The 21,494-nt window shown below is 47.7% G+C and overlaps 1 protein-coding gene across 1 annotated transcript in view; it reads left to right on the top strand.

The window, feature by feature from the left end:
• The first annotated feature begins 5,004 nt into the window (after positions 1–5,004).
• Positions 5,005–21,494, top strand: part of LOC119186077 (uncharacterized) — a 128,630-nt gene continuing 112,140 nt past the window's right edge. Inside the window, exon 1 of the mRNA XM_075889877.1 lies at positions 5,005–5,206. The gene's annotated coding sequence lies outside the window, so the exon portion shown is untranslated. The remainder of the gene's footprint in view (positions 5,207–21,494) is intronic.

Here is a 21,494-nt window from a genome sequence, read left to right as displayed (position 1 = left end):
TAATTCATTAGAATGCCAACTAGGTAAGCAAGCACTTTGCCAAATTGTGCTTCTCACTGGGCACGATTATTTTCCACCCGTTCAATTTTTAACCTGACGTGCTCTGCGGCAGCCACAACTAAGGGCCTTTATGGAAAGCAGTACTACATCAGCATCACTGTTATCAGTCGCAGCATTCCCGCAATGTTATAGCTAGCCAACGGGCACACCATTCGAGGCACGCCATCACAGCTTCAATTCTGTTATCAGATAATTGGGATGGTCATACTGCATGTAGATAAGCGCTTTGCGTGTAGACAGCCAGCAAACGATTCACCATGCCACACTGCAAAACTGGTAGGCCAGGGGATATCCTAAGATGACGCCTAAGCTGCGTTTCTGGTCTACCACTGCGGTCGACGGTAGGTGCTGTAAATCTAGGTGGCGCGTACAAGCAGTTTGGCATAAAGTTACTGTATGCTACCTTCAGGTAGCATATACCTGAAGGTAGCATATGCAGTAACTTAGGTTTGGCATAAAGCTTTAGACCGCACGCAGTATCAGCACCTTACAATGGCGATAATCTGCGAGAGTGGCAGCAGTGCGCGCGAAGCAGGGCTAGCACAATCATCTTCTGCCAGGCTGTTCCTTTCAAGATTGAACACTCCCTTTCTTCGTTAAAGCCACCCGGAGTGCGCACAATCGCAGATAGAAACGTCACGAAGGTTTCTCTTTCTATTTCCATGTTTTTCCGTCGGCACTCGAGGAGGCATAATCGAACATGGAAAATGCAGCGCCAGCTGCGGTCTTCTTATAGCGCTTGAAATCACTTTTTATTACTTTTTTATTCAAATTTTCCTGAGCATCAACATTGAGCAGTTTATTCGACTGTAATCACGGGAAAGATGAAGAGAACATGAATTGGTAGATCACGGTTTGAGTTGTGCGCATGGTTATGTTCCGTGCACTGCTTTCGTTTTTCTTTTTTTAAATCTAAGGCGACTAATACAGTCATTATGGTAGGGCGTGCATCGTCCTGAAAGGAACAGCGTGGCAGGCGACGCTTGTGCTAGCGCTGCCTTGTGCGCCTGCGCGTACTGTTGCTGGTCTCGTAGATTATTGCCGTTGTAAGGTGCTAACAATGCGTGCGGTCGACGCTCGCAAGATATTATTGAAAATGCTGGGGGCTGTACAGTACCTACTCATTCAAACAGAGCAGTTCAGGGCTATGTTGAACGCGCATATTATCACTTCAAGCCTCGGCAGCTCATGTCATCTGGAGTAATTTCCATTCAAATACATTGATCAGAGCAAACGTTACCTTTAGAGGCTAGATTCATCGTGACATGACGTGGTTTCCTCGAGCAATGGCGCAAGTCAGTCGTTACACAAAAAAACTTCGCTGTCGCGCTTGCATACGTGAGTACTGTACTTTGTTTCGACTGCAAAAAAAAATGCGTGCTCTGGCGTGATAAGATAAGGGTATGGCTGTGGGAGGCCCTGATAATGAACGCGAAGAAAGCTGTATGACCGGTTACACGAACGGAACAATAAAGAACAACACGAGCACCTGGCTAAAGGCTTTAAAGTTTTATTGCGCTGTTTGCGTTGCAAATCGAGCCGAGCCAAAAAGCAAGCACGAAGAAAAGTCACGTAAGAGAGACGAAAGAAACAACAGGCGTCCATCTGTCAACCCCTGCAGTGGACGGGGGCGCTACGACCCAGATGCCTGATTTCACCTAGTGTCGAAGGCGTGCTGCTGACTCATATGACGCCGTTCCTCGCAGCTCAACGGGTCTGATCAACTCGATCGACGGTAAGCTTGGTTTGCTTTCCATTTGTTTTACAGTAAGGTACAATCAACCGCAAATGTTATCGTGTCACGCGCTACTGTTGCTCGTAAACTTCTCCGCGACGCACGCGACGTAGTCTAGCTGCCCGGTCTTCTAAGCGAGGTGAGAGGAGACGTGTATACCCGCTGCATGCCCGCTGCGGTAATCGATAGGCACGATACGGGCAATACGCATCCCTCCCTTAATAAATGACCTGTCTGTTCTTTCAGCGATCACAAATGTTTTCTATCCTCCTATATCTATAAAACGACGCTGTTTATTATAATAACTGTAAGGCGCAACAATTCGCACAAACTGATGTCTACCAATGGCGTAGTATATGCTGAGGCACGACGTGGTGGTTTTGATTCTTCTATCAATACAAGTGTGACGGCTTACTTCAGATCAGTGCTGTTCGTAAGGACAACACTGCGATGCACGGCCGTAGAAAATTGGAATTCTAGCGAATGAAAAGACCAAACTTTGGTCCAGCGGTGCGGCAAGTTGCGTATCGGTTAGTCGAGGGGACAGACAGTTCAGGAAGTGCTCGCATGGTTCGTCAACTTTAACAGTCGACCGTATGTATATGGGGTAGGTCATCCCGCCTACGCAAGCTGTAAATATATACACCGAGTTGTAGTGACACGAGAAAGGCACGAAGACGTCGGGTTGCACTTCCAAGTCATTTATTTCAAGCAAGGAAACAACACTGCCTGGCATAGCCAGTTCTCAAACTAAATAATTTCTGATGATTCAGCTTTATCGAAGGAACCAATCCACCACCCAACTTAGTAATGTAAAAAGGCTTCTAATAACTCATGTGCTGCCTGATGCTTGCTTTTACCCACTATCTTTACCTCATAAAACTGTGCTGCACATTTGCACACGTTGCAGCATGCACAAAAATGTTCGGGTTCATTTTCTTTAATTAGATTCTGGTCATGTTTCATGGCTCGTACATTTGTACAGCAGTCATTCTGTCCAACGTAATAACCACCAGGTCAGGGGGACCTGATAGACAACTCGTGTGCGACATTTGGTGTAAACGTTCGCATGTCTTACACCACAGCCCGTGGTACCCTCGCACGACGTGCTAGGGCAGAGCCGAGCCAGCTTCACAGGGGCCGATGAAGCTACCTTTGGACCAGCGCGGCGGGGCTCTTATAATCTATGAAGGCTATATGTAGAGTGGTTGGGTGTATACTGAACATTTCTCTATCCCCTAATGGATAGTATTAATGTGGTCGACATTTGGAAAGCATGCTTCTGTGCATGCGTCACACGTAATGTTGTTTGATAGCTCGAGGCCTAGCCTGTATAGTGAGCGGCCTTTGCAATCGAGCTCCATTAGATTTGCGAAATTTGATAATGACTGCCGGGACATTGTTGTATCAGTGGTAACCACCTCACCGGTAACAGTGCCTGATGTGCCCACAACAAAGCGTTACACTGTTCGTACTTTTGTCGAGACTAGACCCGCAAGAAAATTTCTCCATGCCGCGCGTAGTGCCACGCTGGCTTGCTGGCGAATGTCTCGCCTACCTAGCAAGCGTTTTCCTTTCCGAGTGAGTACGATAACATTTTGGACCCTTGATCGCCGATGTACTACCCCGACTTCTTGTTCTGTGGCGTTTTGTGGTAAAGGTTTTGAAAAGTCAGTTTGGTCGGCCTCGCATGGCGCTTCCATGTGGTAACGAAGGTGGAGGTAGAGGAAGGAAAGGCAGAAAGGTCAACGAAGCGAGCGTCCGGTTTGCTATCCCACACCGGGATAAGGAGATTGAGGGATAAAAAGAGAGAGGTAGAAAGAGAAGATAAAAAAAGAGGTGAGCTTTAACTAGACTGCTGCGTTCGATAGTAGTGGACGCAGGACTTCAGGCATATCACTTTCCACCATGGGTCTTCGGTTCAGGATGCTTATTGAAGGCTTGCAAGCACTGGACGTAGAACGTCCCCGGATTATACTCGGATTATACTCGGCTGGTATGAAGCAGAACGCCATGAAAAGCATGGTTTCTGCGGACTCTACTTGACCTACATTGCCAAAGCCGCAGTCACATGGATCAGGAATGGTCGATACCAACGAGAACACCATAGACAAAACTGACACAGTTTGGCCTCCGTTAACAAAGTCGCAGTGCCGTACTTATTCAGAGCGCACCTCGGCATTGCCAGAAGACAAACCTATCCTGATAGTTCTTCACTCACTGCTCGACACACTTCAAGTGTTCGTCGGCAGGCTGAAACCACCACACATTGAGGCCGTACATGTGGTAACAAGCTTCTGCTTCTAGTCAGGACAACATGTAGGAAAGATGAGGTAACTGGTGATCCACAAGACGCACCCTGAAATCCTCCTTCGAATTCGTGTCATTCCTCGGTTGTCTACTGGCTTCGCGACTGCTGGTCTTCCAGCGCTGTGTAAGCTAATCCACCGACGCGCGTCGGCGTGCTTCACCTGGCAGACACCAGGGAGCGTGTCCACGACGTGCCGCCGATGTAGCGGCTGCGAAACGCAAACACCAGCCGGCGTTTGCGCGTGTGGCTTAGCGCAGCGGCGGCGGCGGGTCGCATGTGCTCACCCATAACGCAACTTGCAAACGTCCCGCGCAAGCGAGCCGTGTGTGGCGGTGGTGGTGGAGGATACCTGTGTGCGGCGGCAAACCGGTTGCCCTCGCCGACGACCCACGCGCCGTTTCGTAGTCGGCAGAGTGCGTGTGTGTGTTGCGCGCGCGCAAGAGCTGTACGCCTCCGCACGCAGTCGGCGGCGGCGGAAGCCGAGAGGCGCGCACAGCAGTCGGCAGCCGCCTTTTCTGCTACGCGCCCGCGCCCTACGACCAACCACGACGACGAACACGACGACGACGAGCATCGCGGCAAGTCGGAGCACACCTGCTGCCTCCGCGCGGTTCACCCGATATAGAGTCGAACACCCTCGACCGTCACGTGTACTCAAAGAGTTTCCAGCCTCCGGTGTTTCTAGATCTGCGCACTCCTACAGCTGTGGACTTCTTGAACTCACAGGACCGTCGGTTCGCTCGCAAGAACAGCGGCACCGGAATCGGCTTCGGCATGGTGTAACAGACCCCGCCCGCGTCACTTAGACCCCTTTGGAACACCCCGGACAGTTCATCTTGCGGTCTCAAGCAAGCGCTTTTCGTTTTAGCTCCAGAAGCATTCGTCGAGAGGGCTCGACGAAGTTGTGCGTGATTGTGCTCGCCGCGCGGACCACCCACCGTTTGTAGGTGCCAGTTGGTGGAGTGTCGTGCGACTGACGCCGAGGCTCTCCTTTTCTGGGATTGATTACCCAACGCCGCTCGGAGGAAGATCTTCTTGGGCCCAACGAGTATCAGCTGTCCGCGGACGGTGCATGAGGCTCAATCTTGCCTCGTAAACCGGTAGGTGTAAAAACCCACATCAACGGTACTCCGCTGTGGTATTTCTCAGAGATCAGCTGTATACAGCGGGGGTTTCATCAACAGGAGTCCCTGCATGGTATTTTAAGAGTTCTGCTGCATCGGGTAGTCTTTCGTAGATGCCGTAACAATCAAGATATTTTGCTGTGATTTAGCGCTTCTTAGTAAATAGTATCTGGGACAGCTTATTGCTCTCCCATAGTAGAGTACCTCGTACTGTAGATCCTCGAACACTTGTTTTGAGCACGCCGCTCGACTTCTTGAATGGTTCGCCTAGTGACGTCAGGGGCATCTTATTCCTGTCCCGTAGTAGGGTGAAATTGCCCGCTTTATCGTTAATGTTTTGTTCTAAACATCCTACTGCCACTTTAGCGCCGACAGCTTCTTTCTCTGTTATAGTAGAGTACATCGTACTCTAAATCGTTGAACATTTCTGTTATACACAAAATGCTGATCAAATAACTGTTGTCTTTGACTGGCACAGTTTTCTGACTCTCCCATAGTAGAGTACCGAGTATTCTAAATCATTAAACACTTTTCTAAAGACACATAGTGCTCCAAGCGTTCACAATTTACTTCAAACACTTCGTGAACATGGGACAACTTATTGCTGTCCCATAGTAGAAAACATCGTACTTTAAATAATCGAACATTTGTTCTAAACACACATTTTCAGCCTTAGTTTTTTTTATTACGTGCAAGGAAGAAGTACCTCTTGCTAGCTGCTGATTTGTGGGTAGATCGGAAGCTTACTCTTAGAGGCGTGGTACCTTGTGGTTAGCCATTATGATTAGGACACGTCACTGATCTTACTTATCGTTTTGAAGCGATGTTGTATAAGTGTACCGGCGAAACTAAAAATTGTCCGTACTATGCTAGCCGAAACTTCCAGGGCGTCGGCCACTAAAATTGGTTAATCCTCAATACTCACCGGTGCTCCACTAAAAATGAAGAAGTCATCCACAGGTAAAAGAACGTACGTGCCACAAAAATTGGGCAAAATCTCACTATTGCACAATGGTCCTCTAGAAACGAGAACGGAAAACACTGTTGACAAACACCTATTAAGATTTCTAGATAGTCGTTACTAATTATTGAGAAAATCTTTACCGTACTGCGGGATTAGTCCAGTGATAAACACTGGGACTACGTGGTCCAGCTTCACTGGTTAACCATTGTACAGAGTGCTGGAGGCGGTGGTTTGTTGTCTTCGTCGTGGGGAACTTTGTTCTGATGTAACTCGCGCAAAATTTGAACGAAAGAACACATATTTTTGCGAGTCGAGAAAACCACAGAAGGTCACCGAGGTGCGTCGTAATACACGAATGATTTTTTGGTTACCTCAGCTCGTATTTCTGTGTCTCCTAACATTACTGTTGTTTCAATATCTCTCTACATTTAGGGGCGCAGTCGAAGATAACGTTCTTTATGTGTTCTGTACAGGTCAAATACAAAGACGGGTTCGGAAATGACACAAGCATGCCCCACTCGCTTTATTCTAAACCTGTTCCAAATGGAACCGTTCTTCCTTATACAACTCCTCTAAATTAATTTGTCCGAATGAATGTCGATATTTCTTGTCATTTAATTTGTATGCGATGACCGCAAATAAACACTTTATACCTGCAGTAATTGAGATGAGTTCCATTTCGGACATTAACGCTTCAATTTTTCATGCAAATTTGTAACGCAAATGCGCTCTTGCGAATGGAAAACGTGTGTACAAAAGAAGGCATTGCAAAACTCAGCTTAGATGTTTAACCTATAATTTATTAATCATCTATATTACGTTCGTAGAGAGGAGCTGCGCCTCGAAGGTTATTCGGTGCTCCATATAGCAATCACCAACTCGACACTGTTGGCTAGCCACCCCTAGCCAGTCACGTCGTATCAGTTAGCCGCTCCCTGCTGGAGGTAAGGGTGGTCAACATGACACGAAGTCGCATCGAGACGAGACTAAACATGTACAGTATGGTGGCAGACTAACTAAAGCCTTCTTACACGCGCATATTAAGGCTTCGGTCACAGCTGTTCCCTTGAAATATCCCTTGTTCGTCACCACGTGTGAAGGTCGCGAGGTTTTCAAGGTTGGGCTCGCAGATGGTCGACGATCTGACCGACTGCGCGCCCCTCCGCGATGCTGGCGTGTGCGGAGGGAAAACTCGACGGCGACATGCAGCGTACCGTCGTCCCACGCACTCAGTGTACAGAAGGACGTGAGCAAGTCGCTTATATTCGTGTTGATAACTTCACTTGAGCAGGTTGTACTATTCGAAGCTGACAGAGAGTATGTATGGGGTATATCCATTAAAGCATTTAAATTTTTTTAGGAAGAGCATGTAGCATTTGGTCGTAAAAATTACAAGGGTAGGCATGACGGGTATGCAGAGCAAGGTAGACATCATACATGAAGCAGACTTGCATACGTATTTATGGCACTGTGCATTACTATTCCCTAGGGCAGGCTTTCGAAATAAAGAAAATGGTATTTTAGACTCTGCAAAGTTGATTCGGCTGACTTACGCGGCTAACCACAAGTACCCTTGCCTTTCAATGTCAGTGCACAGTAATAATCAATTTATTCGTTCATTAGTTCATTAGTATGATAGCTTTGAAATCGCTCTTCCTTTTTTTGTGTAAAGCAAATACTGTCTGTTGCTATTAAAGCTGCTGTCTTTTCTTAGGCTGTACTAGTGCTAGTACCGACACCACCAACAGCAGCTACGTTATTGTTATCGTTATTGACCATGACGAGGGCAGTAATTAAAGTGATGACAATGATGATTGCGAAAAACATGGGCAGGCATTGGCGGATTCAAGTTTCGCGGGCTCAATGCCCGGTGGGCTTTGATTACGTAATCATGACAGTTCCAAATAATGACAGTGGTAAGGTTCGTGCTGCTTGGCTGCTCGTATTGCACATGCAAGATTTATTTGATTAGTGAACTAGAACTTGAGATATCACGGGGAGTTTTATGCTCGTCTTGACTACGTCAATTAGAGACTGATGATTTACGAGTCGTTTGCGTTATACGGTAAGAGTTGATTTTAATATTTTGCTAACGACTGTATGCGTTCACTTTTTTAGCGTTGTAGACGAGCCTATTTCAGTGTACGTCAACCGCAAGGCCAATAAAAGAATTTGTAAAATCTTGTCTACAAGCTTTCGAGGCCGTTTGATCAGTCCTTCAACATAATGCGTTTGCGGGCTAGTTGGTTTGAATACATAGTGTTTTTAGCGCAAAACGACACGATGAGATAAAATACAAAACGCTGAACTACTCTAAACTGGCCGGACAGTTGAGAGTTGCGCTGTCTCCTGTCTTTTTTTTTTTTTTTGTTGGTGTCGTGCTGCTCTGCGCTAAAGCAGAGAAAGTCCTATTGATCAGTTTCTCATCCCGCTTTGTTCTTTCATTAGCCTCAACAGCGTCTTTACAGATTAAAGAGCGAAATGCGAAACAGAAGAGTGAAACGCATACAGACGTATATAGCAAGCATGCCCCCGATTGGTGCCCCGCATTTCACACCGTTCCATTCGCTGGTGTCCTGCAGACCTGACAGGATTTATGCATTTGTATCAGCATCTCTTTAGCTCACCTTGCTTAACACATTTTTAATGTGTCTGTGGTTGTAATTTTGAGACTATAAAAAATTGAACATATTGGTTCCTCTTTGTCTCTTTTGCTAGATCGCAAATGATATATACGTTATTAGCCTTTTTAATGACCACTGTGAATCATTTTTTTATGCATGCTGAGTGCGCGTGCGCGAAAATTACAGATATGTGTATCGATTATTGCTTCTTTTTACGATCGCTTATTCACGGCACTGCTTACGTTGATGCGTTTTATGGAAACTTGGTCAAGTGGTATGGGCGTACGAATGACCAATGAAGATCAAGATGGTAACATATGTGGTATTCTGTTTCCTGCAAAAGAACCACCGGCAAATTTGCGTTGAAGCCCAGTCAGTTTGAAGTCGGAACTTTTTAGGGTACTGCTGAGTGTACTGCTGAGTGTACTGCTGATCGTACTGCTGAATGTACTGCTGAGTGTAAGACTGTAGAGGATAACCCGAAAAACAGTTTGAAGCGTTTTCATATTTCGGTGGCTACGCACGAATTGAACTCGTGATTGGTGATCAGTGGCTAATACACGAATGGAAGCTGGTGCTCCTAGGTTGCAACCTTCGAGAGAGATATATTTAATCTATTCACGTTCTAGAAAGCCCTAGTACTTGAAATGGGAATTTTAGATTTCGTGACTTCTTTCAAGACCACTTTAACGATCCAGGGAAGGTATGAGAAAGAGCTACAGAGTGGTTCCGATGTGGACATAGGAGAGGGAGGGCTGTTTGAATACTATATAAAGAAGCGAAGCCCTGCACTGAGATCACCTGTGTTCAGGTGAATGCAAATCGAATATATTTCCATGCTGTAAAGTGAAGCAATAAAAGGAAATGCATCTTTCTGCGCTTTGACCCTCTTTCGCAGTAACGAATATCAAGGTTTATAAAACCTGGAAAGTCTAGCAGTGGATTATTATTCCACGAGTGTATTGATATGGGACTGCAGCAGGGAAGCTGCCTCTCATACTACGGCAAATGCGGATCTGATGAATTACCATGCCACAAAGCAACTTCAAGAGACATTTTTCTTTCTTTCTTTCTTTCTTTCTTTCCTTTCGTTCTTTATTTCTTTGTTTCTGTTGTTCTTTCTTGCCTTCTTTATATTTATTTGTTTTGTGAACGCACGTTGCAGTGGAGCATATGTGTTTAGAACAAATGTTCGATCATTTAGAGCACGATGTAAGTACTCTAGTATGGGAGAGCAATAAGCTTTCCCAATTTTGACTGGACATTTCACGATATTGGGAACACACTCACTGTGGTTTAAGAGAATTCTATTTCCGGATGTATCTTACATAGCTTACGTGCACACAGAAAAATGTACAATGATGATCAACGCGTATGTACAGTGCAAGATGTTATATACAGCGAAAAGAACTTATTTGCGTATGCAGTGATGTATAATGCAGAAATTGTACAACAAAGACAGGACATTCATGACCATCGAGATGATTAAACTTAAATAAACAGTAAGGCTATGTGAACATTGTGTGTATAGCAAAAATGTTCAACGATTTCGAGTACTTCGTACTCAACTATGGGAGAGCACTGAGCCGTCCCGCTAAAACATGTAAATGTTGATTGTGACTTTCAACACGGGGGGCTCCATAGTTACCTTGTTATTTAACAAACGTCTCAGAAAGAATACCGTATTGAAGAACTGCACACGAGGCTCAGTTTTTCTTTGACGTCGACTGGCTTTCTTTAGTTATGCACATCGCGAACAACTCTTTTCCTCCCGACTTAGTTCCCATATACGGCGAATGTGTTTTGCCTTTATGATCGAGATCGCGAGTCACTTCATTTTAACGTGTAACTCGTGGTCAGGTCGCGTCGGTAGGCGACTATGGTCAGCCGAAGGGTCCGGGATAAACGCCAATGAAGTCTTTATTTCTTTCGTTTTTTTTTTTTTGCTCGAGCGAGGCGAAACCGGCCAGCGATGGCCACGCGAGGCGTCGCGATGAACTAATGGCTTCTTGGCGACCGTTCAAGAGACGCGACGACTGGACCTTGCGCAAGCGCATTTCGGTAGGAAGCGTGTGGGAGAGACTGGACTCCAGTGAGATGGATGAAGGCTGCGTGTGTAAGTTCGAAAGCTGCTTCGCGATCGTACATATATGCACCTGGCCATATGTGCCGAGTTGTAGCTGGCACTCTTTAGGTTGCCGACGGCATATATCGTTGTGTGCTGATATTCAAGTTCCAGCGTGCTAATCTTCTTCGAACTCCTTTTGGCGTTCGATCATTGTAAGAACCATAGGTATATTAGGCTTACGAGGCTGTGGTAACCTTCTTAGCAACCTCTGAGAGAGAGAGAGAAAACTTTATTAAAAAGTCAGTCAATTGTTCAGGCATGGCCCGTAGTCCCTAGCTGTCGGCCGGAATCCCTTGGGGACGCGGCAGCAGCAAGGGCTTGACTGATGATGTCGCGCGGGACGTTGGGATCTGGGCTGCAGAGCAGGGCCTCCCAGGATTCTACAGTGTCAGAACCATCGTTTCGATTTCGACATGTCCACACCATGTGGACCAAATTCGCTACCTAGACCACCCTGATCCCAGACCACCCTGATCCCCTTTTGGCTGATGGCCAAAGCTATGGCCACTTCCTCGGCCTCTACAGTCAGCAACCTCTGAAAAAGACTTGTCTATAATGCCCGTGCACTGCGTATGTGGTGATGTGGGGTGTTGCGGCATCCTCTCCCCCAACAGTACCACCCCTCCTTTTTAAGAGTGGAACATTTCTTAGTCGCACAATGTCACGCTTCGGCGTCGGCAGCGGTGTCGTTCACACCCCCACTGCACATGCTCGCGTCTCGCGCCGTATGTTCGCATCTCGTGCCGACCCAGGAAGACACCCGCAAAACTGTCGCTTGCTTTCCCCTCTCTCTCCTCACAGGCTCACGCAGAAGCAGCGTCTGCTAGTGAAAAAAAAAATAACACTGACCACTGGCGCTGCACAACTGCCCCCCCCCCCCCCCCCGTATTATTGTTAGGCACTGAATCGCACGTTCGTAGTTCAGTCAAGGGCGTCATTACTCGGCTTTCGGTTGGCGTCGAAGAAAACGCTTCTCCTTTATTCAATTAATAAGAATAATACAGACGAAATAACAATAAGCGTTCCCAAACCATACCCAATTACGCAACATTAATGCAATACCCCCACCACTCTGCGACGCATTTACTCGAGTTCTCCCCGTGGGAAGATGCGGGTGGCAATATTTTTTTTTTTTGTTACCGTTTCTTCCGCCTTCTCCATTTCTGTTTCTTTTTCCCCCTCTTTTTCCTTCTTCATACAGGTGGGCATGACGTTCATTTTTGAAGCCACTTGCAAACTCGCTTCTTTTTTTTCTTTTGTGGTTTTGGTATATGTTTGCTCGAATAACAATGACGAAGTGGTAGTTCCGGTGGGCAGTCAGTTCTTGGGAAGATAATTACCTGTTTAGAGAAAGAAGCTTGACTTCCCGTATTGGGCAAGTTGTTGGAAGGCCTCATATCACCTAGATTTCAAGACGTACTTTAGACATCTTAAAAGGTTGATGACAATTTTATTTGACTGAAAAGTTGTCGAGAACGAAAATGGTTCCTAAACGGCATTCAAGAATCGCTCACCGAGAGAGAGAGAGAGAGAGAGAGATAAAGATGCAAAGAAAGGCAGGGAGGTTAACCAGACGCACATCCGGTTTGCTACCCTGCACTGGGGAAGGGATGAAGGGGAGAAAAGAGGTTGCAGAGAGATGAGAAGGTACACACAATCACGAGCACACTCGGGGAGCACACACAGTCTACAGGCGGTCGCTCAAGTTTGTTGACTTTAAGTGCTCACCGAGAAAGTCTTACAAACAAGGCGTTAAATTGGTAAACGGGGAAGGGTGAAGTTCAAGAAGAATGGACAACAGCTGATGATGAGGGACGCGTGTTACTCAACACTGTGTGGTAATGAATGAAAAAATTTTATTTATAAAGTCCTGCAGTTTTCTTCGGGCTAGGCGGATGAAGAGGGAATTCACCCCTGTCCCTTCCCACACTCCGTCGATGATGATGGCGGTCACTCAGGTGACCACTCGAAGTCCTTGGACTCGGGTTAGACCCGTGCGGCATCTTCAGATTGTCGTACGGCCCAAAGCTGGTCGGCCAACTCATCGCTGGTGAGTGCTGCCTCCCAGTGACAACGATGCTGACGCAGCCGATCCGTAGCCGTGACCGCAGCCGCGGTGGAATCAGCAACCATTCGCCTCGGAGTTCGTCCCTGCTAAACATGTGTCGCGAAATGAGCGGCTGCAGTGACATTGCCTTTCACGGCACACTCCCAAAGCATGTGCCGGAGTGTGGCCCCTTCCCTGCACGCTTTACACGCGTCCGGCGGGTAAAAGCTTGGATAACACAGGCGTATACGTCCGCCAGGCTGGGATACGCAATTGTTTGTAATAATCTCAGAGTTACGGCCTGGCTTTTGTTTAATTTGTTGCGTGGTGCGGTTTCGAGAAATCAAAGAATACTACACTGAGCAACGCCGCTTGTATCCCGCAACAGCGAAGGGACTCTCGAAAACGGAGGAGCGCATCCTGCGGCGCCTACAGACAAATACGCTGCTCTGTCCAGCCATACTCAAATATTACGACGCAAAAACAAGTGGGCAGTGCCAGTACTGTGGGGAAGTGGCCAACACTTACCATATGGTCTGGGCCTGCCAAATGAACCCAAAATTAACCCCTTTCCCAACCCCATCAAAGAGGACTGGGAGACGACCTTACTTAATAGCTCCACACTAGAGGAACCGCGAACTCTAGTCCAGCGGGCTCGGGTGGCGGCCTCGACTAATGACGTCCCGCACCAGGAATGTCAACCAGCCCGGTGGGGATAAGAGCTACCTGGCACAGCCAGCATCAATAAAGGTTTTTTTTCCTCCTCCTCCTCGTTTGTTGAGTGTGTAATGTTGAAAGCGAAGCAGACAAAAGAGAAACGAAAATTCTGCCTACAAGGCCCAGTCCCGGTCAGTTATATAGCGGCTTCCCGGCATAGATGTTCTCGCAGAAGCCTCTTTATTGACACCGAAGTCCAGAGCACTGGACTGTGCCATTGATGCCTTCTTTTTGATCACATGCAGATGAAGTAACGGGGCACATTGATCGTGTGCTACGTAGGTTAACGTAAAAACAACAAGTTCGTTTCGTTTTTATGGCATTGGCCGTCATTGCAAAGAAATGCCATGAAGTTTACAAGAATGCCCCGCCGCGGTGGTCTATTGGTTAAGGTACACAGCTGCTGACCCGCAGGCGTGGGTTCAAATCCCGGCAGCGGTGGCTGCATTTCCGATGGAGGCGGAATTGTAGGCCCGTGTGCTCAGATTTGGGTGCACGTTAAAGAACCCCAGGTGGTGGAAATTTCCGGAGCCCTCCACTACGACGTCTCTCATAATCCTATGGTGGTTTTGGGACGTTGAACCTCACATATCAATCAATCAATCAATCAATCAATCAATCAATCAATCAATCAATCAATTAGTTTTCAAGAATGTAATGACAATGCCCGGTAATCTTTTCCTTTCGTTCCTCGTGCTCATTGTAAGATACGTATACATGACATTCCGATAATTATTGGGGACAATCGAGCTGGCTTCTTTCAGAAACGAAGAAGTTGAGTGCTTGGTCTGTATCGCTCTTATGAACTATGAATCGACGCTGCTCCGCGCTGAATTATAGGCTGTAGAAATAAGCGTCTTTTCTAACCTCGAACCACGTACTGAGACATCTGCATCGAATCAGTGCCAATAGGCTAGGTCAATAAGACTGTGTACTTTGTAAATCGTGTCGGCACGATTCTCGCCAAGCAGTCTATAGAGTTAAACAGCGAAATATTTGCTTATTCAGTGCGCTTATCAATTTGCTCTCCTTCTACGGAATGCACTGGCGTTCTAAGATACGGCGTGAACTGAAGAAAAGAAAGAGAGAGAGAGGGGAAGAAACCTTACGTCAAAACAACATCAGCAAGCAATGAACTACCTTAACATCGCATTTTTTTCTCGATTACTTATTTCTGCTCGGCATTTACTTTTGCTTGTGTGTTTTAGCTCCGCACTGTCCACTTATATCTGCTACGAGCGCCCCGCCCACATTTTTCCCCGTGTAAGCGCGCAGGAAAGAAAAAAAAAAGAAAACTGGTTTGCTATGCCTGGACGAAGCCAGAGCGATAGCCAAGCCTGCCGTGGAATATACGCGCACTCACTGCGTTCGTTGCCTATTCAAAAGCGTAACTCTCCACATAAAAAAAAAAAAATGACGTAGGAGGACCGGAAAGAAGACGAAAGGGATAAGACAAAAACAAAGAAGAAGAAACCGCAGCACACAAAACAGCGCCACCCGAGTGTGAAGCTACAACGTCCTTTTCCGTTCCTTTTTGTTCTCACAGAGCGGCGGCTTTTCCTAGACAGTGTGTCTCTCTGTTGTGAAACAGGCAAGGCCGTTCTTCGCGCGACGGGTCTGCAGCGTTCGGGAACGGACGTGAATGAAAGGGAAAGAAAACACAAAAACATTGTTTATGCGGCGCATTGCGCGCGTCAGCGAGCGCTTGAGCGGCGTTGCGTTTGCAGGCGTTGCCGAATGGCCGCTTGACTCGGCGGGAGAAAGATGGTCGAGGCCGAGTTATATACATTCCCGGTGGGCTGGCCACCATGAAATCGTCTCGCGAATGCCATGTGTTCTTTTATCGGCAGTCTTTCTCGCTGTACAGGGGAAGCACGCCAGCCTTTCTCGCGACCGTGTTTTGTAGTTGACACACTGTGAAGGAAAACGTGGTATACGTGTGTGTGTGTGTGCCCGGAAGGAGGGGGGGGGGGGGGAGAAAAGAAATAAGCAAGAGGAGCGTGTCGAATACCCGCTACTGTCCCCCTGCGGGCCGTTCGTGCGTTACGTTGTGTTACATTCACATACGCTTCGTTGTAGTCGACGAAATGTATATGGGTATTGCGCGCGTTTGTCATGCCGATGTTGCGCGAGATAAGGCGGTGAGTAAGTACAAAGGTACACGTGGTGGCGGAGAAAACGTTTCGCACAAAGCTGGGCTGTTCACGAGTGGTAAATGAAAGTGGAGCAGCTCCGCGGAAGCGACAACCCTTTTTTTCTTGTGAGCATGTTACGTCGTAGCGAACGCAGTGCGGATAGCGAATGCGATCGTGGTACGGCATCAGGGCATCGCGTTTATACGATATAGCAAACTAGAGCATATATATGAGGGAGTTTTCGAACACTTTGGGGCTCCAAAGAAATAGCGTCAAAGCCAGTGTGCATGCGCAAAACCCGACCTGCGCTTGGGCTTTGGGTTGGGGATGCTATTTCTCAAATTTAGCGGAAGCTCCAATGCCTGCCCGAAAAGTTTTGCGTCAGACACGCGTGATTGCATACACCGATGTGACATGACCAAAGATTGGGTGAGTATCCAAAGTGCCGCAGACCCATTCGAAAACTCTTCGCTCCTGCTTGTCCCAAGACCCACTGCGGTGGTCTAGTGGCTAAGGTACTCCGCTGCTGACCCGCAGGTCACGGGATTGAATCCCGGCTGCGGCGGCTGCATTTCCGATGGAGGCGGAAATGCTGTAGGCCCGTGTGCTCAAATTTGGGCGCACGTTAAAGAACCCCAAGTGGTCAAAATTTCCGTAGTCCTCCACTACGGCGTCTCGCATAATCATACGGTGTTTTTGGAACGTTACACCCCACATACCAATCAATCAATCAATCAATCAATCAATCAATCTGCTTGTCCCAAAGCGTGCATACGCAAAGGGCTTTGGGGCCCCTATTCTAAAACTCCCTGATATTGTCTTGTCCACTATGCTAATTGTATGTGTTGTGTTCTGTACAGCATCACATATCCGCTCAAGAATTGTCGCATTTTGTGCATGCACTTTGCGTTTGCGTGCAGATGAAGGGCGGAGAAATAGAAAGTATGAAATAAAGGCGCAGTGAATAAGGGCTGCGGCGTTCTAGTTTTGCAGAAATATTTTACGTGAGCAGTACGGGTACGTATTTAGGTCTCACGGAACGCGCAACGTGACCTGTACACATGCGGCCATTGTTTTCACTGATTCGTTTTTCATCGCAACTACCACACTCGTGCTTGCCATGTCATACTGAGCAAAATACATTTGTGCCTAATAGCAAACGTGCCGGCTTCGGGTGGCGTGTACCAAATAAAAAATCGAGAACGCGACGATAAATGTCAAATAATTCAGTTGATACCTGGTTCTTGCTACCTAAGTACCCATATGTAGCGTTTGGACTTGTGTGTCTACTCTTACGGGACGGCTTTAAGCTCTCCCATAGTACTCTAAACTCTAAATCGTTCTGTACTCTAAATCGTTACCCCCTTTTTCTAATCCCCCCCTAATAGAATCTTCAACATTGCAGTAGTCTCGGGACGGCTTTCAGCTCTCCCATAGTAGAGTAGCAAGTACTCTAAATCGTCAACAACTTTTTCTAAACACACATGTGGGGTACCACGGGATGGCTTTGTGCTCTCCCATAGTAGAGTATGTCGTACTCTAGTCGTGTGCAACTTATTCTTAACAGCAAAAAAATAACGACAGGGACATGTTAGTTAACGCTGCTGAGGCCCACGGGACGGCTTAATGCTCTTCCAAAGTAGATGCTGTTATGCCTGCGAGTCCACACCGAACGTCCATGCCTCTGAAAAAGGCAATCTGTGTCAAGGCCAGCACGCGAGCCCGCCGGACGCGAACAACTGAACGGCGTCATCACGTGGCGGTGCCTTTCTGTCGCGCACGCACAGCAAGCCCGTCGAAGCCATCGGCGCCTCCCTGTCTGGCGAGTCTGACGCAATGCGTGGCGACGTCACTCGTCCTTGGCTGCAGCCACGTGCAGCGCAGCGGCTCCGGATTCGATGAGGATGACGCGGTCCAGCGGCGACCCCGTTGGAGGATTCTGACCTCAGGGCCAGCGACGCTTCTAATTGGACATTTGGTTACTCAAAGAATCCTCCCGGTGCATATAAAAAAAAGGCCCTGCGGCGCGTCGCGAGCAGTAGACCTATATGACAAAGGAGAGAGCTCGGCTCTTCGAGTCGCTAAACTGTCGACCCCAGTGCCGAATTTGTAACGCCTCTGTATATATGCTGTATATAAACCTTGTTTAACTCACCGTGGTATCGTCCGCTCGTCTATCAGCTCTGCGCAGAAGTAGTCGCGAGCTGAGAAACCTACGCTACCAAATGGCTGGTGACCGTGTCGGTGGAGATCGGAGCAGTGGCGCCTTCGGGACCGTGTTGGCGTCGCCGTCTTTAGAAACAGTGGTTGCAGCGGTGAGAATCGTGGCGCCCTTCGTAACGTCGTCGGAGGCGCGCTTCGTAACAACGCCTAGTACTCTTGATTGTTACCCACTTTTTCAAAACACACACATGTCTCTCTTTCCAAAAGTTTGGTGCTCTGAGACGGCTTTATGCTCTCACATATATAGTAGGGTACCATATACTCTAAATCGTTGAACGATTTTAGGGGCGAAGCTCCTTACGCCGTGGGTCGTATGTCCCGTGTCGTCGTCGTAGTAACCACCTCTCGTTATGTCCTTAGAATGTCCGCTGGGTGGCGGTACTTGTGTATGATGAATATGTGATGAAAACATGCCAGCTGGTGGTACCGTCCGCCCGTCCATGCGTCCATCCATTTGTCCGCTTCGCCCCACTCGTCAGCATTCACCTTGTGGATATGTTGTGATTTTTTTTCTAAACACAAAGTACCAAGTACTCTAAATCGTGAAACATTCTTTTTTTGTGGTAATTACACCATGGTTTTTCGACCCGAATAACTGGACAGCTTAACGCTCTCCCTTAGTAGTACACATCGTACTTTAAATCGTTGAACATTTTAGGGGTGAAGCTCGTTAAGGCGTGGGTCTGTCCATCCTCCCATGTTGTTGTAGGTAGCCACTGGGATGCGAGATGGCGGTACTTGGAGTGTTCACTAGATGGACGCACGGACGGACGGACAGACCGACTGGCAGACGGATGGACGGAAGGATGGACACACGGGGCAGATATGTGCCACAGGGAATGCGGGATGCGAGATGGCGGTACTTGGAGTGTTCACTAGATGGGCGCACAGACGGACGGATGAACAGATTAGAAGACGGGCGGACAGGTGGATGGACGCGTGGACGTACGGACGGATGGACGCATGGACAGTCGGTCGGACGGACGCATGGATGGACGAACGGATGGTCGCGCGGATGGACGGAAGCACGGACAGGCTGACAGGCGCTGCGCCCCACTCATCACCATACACTCAGTGGATATGCTGTGATTTTTTTTTCTCTATACACCCTGGTTGTAACAGGTTTTTTCGTGTTGTAGGGACAGCTGCAGCCTTCACTTCTCCCATAGGGCAGTACGGAGTACTGTGAATCGCTTACTATTCGTCCTAAACGCACAGCCGATAATTTTTGAGAATCTGCGGCTATCCATGTTTACCCTTGTGTACCGGGACAGCGTATACTGATTTTCCATAGTAGAGTACATCGTACTCTAAATACTAGAACCGGTTGTTCTAAACACGATAACCACAACGAGCTGCATACCCAGCGTTACAGATCAGAATGATCATGTTTCGGTATACCTTACCCAACAGCGATAAACGCAAGGTGAATAAGACCTATACTCAGAAGGTGGCAAAGACAATTTTTCGGGTTGAGAAGTAGGAACATCAAGTTTTCTCCACTGCTGTTTCAAAAGTGACTAACAGGTGGGAAGGGAAGGGGGAGGGGGGTGCTAGGAGTATCATATGAGCTAGCGTAAGGCATGCTTTGAGTGCAACTGTTGCTTTTCTTCGCAAATAATATGTGATAATGTGCAAGTGAAATTGGTTTTTGTATTCAATTTTCTCTTTGTTTCCTTCAGTGATCTGTGCTAGCATTGCAGGCGTATTAGTTACGTCGTACCTATGGTCTCTTGTTTGATCGTCATTGGTACGTCCCACAGAATTCATTTTGTCACCCGGTGCAGTTTTACTGACCCGAACTGCTGTTACCAGCATGCAATAAACTCACCTGTGCTCGGGTGATTCGTCGACCGTGCTGTGTCCGTGCGTCCATACATCCGTAGGTGCATCTATCTGTCCATGCATCCGGCCGTCCGTGCGTCAATACGTCCGTCCGTCCATCGTTCTGTCTGTTATACTTGTAGATGACTTCAGCTTAGACACTATGGACCACGTATAACCTATAGCTTCGTCCCATCATGAGCATTCACTTCAAGAATAGGCAGTAATTTTTATTCCCGATTTCGTTTACAATAGTGCATAATTATCTTAGTTTTTATCCTTTTTACCTTTGTTTTGCCTTTGTAAATGTTAGCCTATCACCTTTTTCACCTTGTTTATTTTGATGTTAACATTGTTTTATGTCTTGCTGCTCGTCACTGTAAAGTATGTACACATGTTACTAAAGCTGTCTCCCCGGCGATAGTGCCTTCGAAGCAGCGAAGTTCTCCCGTACAAGCACGTTGTTTCTTGAGCTCGACCAATGGTGAAGGAATCGAGAGGGGGTTTCGTGCACTGCGATGAACCTTTGGCACCCTGCTGGGGAAAACCTGCGCCCGCCTACGGTGCGACGGCGGCACGAGGTCTTTCCGTTTTCTACTAACAGCGCTGGAGCTGGCAACGGACAAAGAAGCGAACAAACAAATGTGTCCCCTGTCCGCTAATGCGCTTCTATTTGCAGATTAACTACGAACCAGGCCAGTATCAAACAACAAAGTTGAGAGCTAGGCTATAGTTGGTGACTGGTAATTATACCGTATGGTGAAGTATCGTAGACAGAGACTTTGGACAAAGACTTCGGATGGATTGTCATGCATATCACTTGAGCAAATTTGTTGTTTGATAATGTTGATTCGATTGTTAATGTCGAGTGCGTGTGTGCATATATGAAGTGTTCTTTCTTTAATAAATTCAATTGCACTGTGTAGTGAGGGTCGTGTCTGTCTTGTCTGCTCTGTCTCCGTCCAAATAGCGCTACTTCACCGTATACGGTGTAATGAACAATCTCAAAGCTTGCTTCGAAATACTCCCGTACCTGCCATACCGGTGCCGCTAAAGGACCTGAAACTATCTCGCCCCGAAGGGGACCCTGAAAGACGTCCGTTGCGTAAGGCAGCAGCGGCGGCGGGAGAAGCGGCTCCTTCGCGTGGGCGACAACAAGGCAGGCGAGCAGCCGTCGGCAGCCGAGCCGCGTCTACTATACAGCATGCCTCGATCGGCGACGACGATCACCTAATATGGAAGCGCGCTCTCCTCCCTCGGCAACACACGCGATTCCGATCGCCGTGTTGTTGCGCACTCGTATCCCGGCTGCGCTGAGGCGTTTCTGTTGTGAGTGCATGCTCGGTTCATCGCTTGATTCGTATTCATTCAACAATATCTGTGGTCTTGGGTCCCAAACTTACAATAGGATGACTGAGGAACGCCGTACTGGAGGGCTGTTTCGATCATCTGCTGTTCTTTAAAGTTCACTGTCATCGCACAGTACAAGCCGGGGCGTAGCCAAAAAGTGCCCCCCACCCTCCCCCAAAATTCTTTTTCGCCATGCATATGATAGCGCAAAATGACTGTCTGCCCACTCGGCCCCATTTTAGTTCAAAGAGA

This window comes from Rhipicephalus microplus, chromosome 3 (assembly GCF_043290135.1).
Source record: "Rhipicephalus microplus isolate Deutch F79 chromosome 3, USDA_Rmic, whole genome shotgun sequence".
Lineage (NCBI taxonomy): Eukaryota > Metazoa > Arthropoda > Arachnida > Ixodida > Ixodidae > Rhipicephalus > Rhipicephalus microplus.
This window is presented reverse-complemented; position numbering and strand designations above follow the sequence as displayed.